The sequence below is a fragment of the Schistocerca americana genome, chromosome X (genome assembly GCF_021461395.2).
Source record: "Schistocerca americana isolate TAMUIC-IGC-003095 chromosome X, iqSchAmer2.1, whole genome shotgun sequence".
Classification (NCBI taxonomy): Eukaryota; Metazoa; Arthropoda; class Insecta; order Orthoptera; family Acrididae; genus Schistocerca; species Schistocerca americana.
The window spans coordinates 257,362,089-257,364,382 of record NC_060130.1 but is presented as its reverse complement, the minus strand read 5'-3'; the positions used below and the strand labels follow the sequence as shown (position 1 = coordinate 257,364,382).

The following is a 2,294-nucleotide window of genomic DNA, read 5'->3' as shown; positions in this document are numbered from 1 at the left end:
GGCCTTACACGGCTCCGCGATCTCGAATGAGACGCGTCACAAGAACTAACAGCAACTGAATATATGCGTGATTTTGGTCGTTCTAAGAACACGGGTGTTTCAAATATTTTTCTGTCAGCCTCTGGTTCGCTTTGTTTCCGGGTCCACTGCCGATTTCCAGACGTGTTCTAATACAGCGTGTCCGAAAAGACTTTCCCTGATTACATAAATTGATAATTCAGGCTAGAAGTAAGATACAAATATGAAACTTGTGTCGAATTGTTTACAACTATCAAAGGTTTTTTTTCTGTTTTAGGTTCGCAGTACGCAAGTAGTGCAAAAAAGGGCATCTCGTTTTGTGTTATCACGTAATAGGGGAGAGAGAGTGGCAGATATGATACGCGAGTTGGGATGGAAGTCATTAAAGCAAAGACATTTTTCGTCGCGGCGAGATCTATTTACGAAATTTCAGTCACCAACTTTCTCTTCCGAATGCGAAAATATTTTGTTGAGCCCAACCTACATAGGTAGGAATGATCATCAAAATAAAATAAGAGAAATCAGAGCTCGAAGAGAAAGGTTTAGGTGTTCGTTTTTCCCGCGCGCTGTTCGGGAGTGGAATGGTAGAGAGATAATATGATTGTGGTTCGATGAACCCTCTGCCAAGCACTTCAGTGTGAATTGCAGAGTAATTATGTAGATGTAGATGTAGATGTAGACAGGGTGGAAGCTGTAAGGCAGTCTTTTCTGCGAAGTCCGAAGAAATCGGTGCGCAGGGCCTCACGTGAATTACAGATGCCAAAAAGCTCTCTCCATGACATTTTACACGAACGTTTATTGTTTCGTGCATACAAAGTGCAAATCGTTCAGGCCTTGTTGCCCAATGACAGTACACGTCGATATGACTTTGCGGTCGAAATGCTATCACGTATTGAGGACGATGATGGTTATCTCAGACGAATTGCATTTTCCGACAAAGCGACCTTTTTTGTCAGTGGAGTAGTGAATCGCCATAATGTGCGCATTTCGGGTTCACAACCCCCTGGCGAGGTCATGGAGTGCACCAGAGGCAACCCAAAGATGAATGTTTGGTGCACGCTATTGCACGATCGAATTATCGGGCCATTCTTCTTCTCTCAGGCTATCATCACATCTGCAGTGTATCTGGACATGTTGCAACTGTATACTGTTCCTCAAATGCTTCAGTATCACCCCGATGTCTTATTTCAGCAAGACGGTAAACCACCTCATTGGGGTTTGAACGTCCGTGCCTATCTCGATATGACCTTTCCTGGGCGCTGGATTGGTCGTGATGGGCCAACGGTTTGGCCTCCACGCTCTCCTGACATAACCCCATTAGACTTCTTTTTATGGGGTTATGTCAAAGACGAGGTCTACTGAGCACGTGTACCAGATCTTGAAACCCTGTGGCAACGGATAACCACAGTCGTTGAATCGATCCCTCCAGTGATGTTGGCTAATGTGTGGACGGAAATTGAATATCGCCTAGATGTGCTACATGCTACCAAGGGTGCTCATGTGGAAGTTTACTGATTTGTGAAAAAAACTTTGATAGTTTGTAAACAATTAGACACCAGCTTCATATTTGTATCTTACTTCTAGCCTGAGTTATCAATTTATGTAATCAGGGAAAGACTTTTCGGACGCCCTGTATATTCTGTTGTGTGAATAGTTTTATACCATTCAATTGTCTCAGTATAGGTGATAGTGATGAAAAATTACTGACTAATTGCTGCACGAAATGCATTCTAAGTCACAAAAAACGGCGCACCACGAAGGATTTTAGAATGAGATGGAAATCGGTAGATGTGATGTACATGTACAGACAAACAAATGATTACAATTTCAATAATTTTGATGATTTATTCAAGAAGAAGGGCAACGGCCTTGCCGCAGTGGATCCACCGGTTCCCGTCAGATCACCGAAGTTAAGCGCTGTCGGGTGTGGCCGGCACTTGGATGGGTGACCACCCAGGCCGCCATGCGCTGTTGCCATTTTTCGGGGTGCACTCAGCCTCGTGATGCCAATTGAGGAGCTACTCGACCGAATAGTAGCGGCTCCGGTCACAGAAAACCCTCGTAACGACCGGGAGAGCGGTGTGCTGACCACTCGCCCCTCCTATCTGCATCCTCAGCTGAGGATGACACGGCAGTCGGATGGTCCCGATGGGCCACTTGTGCCCTGAAGACGGAGTGCTTATTCAAGAGAAAGGGCTTCCGAAATTGAACAAGTCAATAACGCGGTGGTCTACCTCTGGTCCCTGTGAAAGTAGTTATTCGGCATGACATTGACT

The 2,294-nt window shown here is 45.2% G+C and overlaps 1 pseudogene; it reads left to right on the top strand.

Moving 5' to 3' along the window:
- The first annotated feature begins 1,877 nt into the window (after positions 1-1,877).
- Positions 1,878-1,995, top strand: LOC124557174 (annotated as a pseudogene).
- The last annotated feature ends 299 nt before the right edge of the window (positions 1,996-2,294 follow it).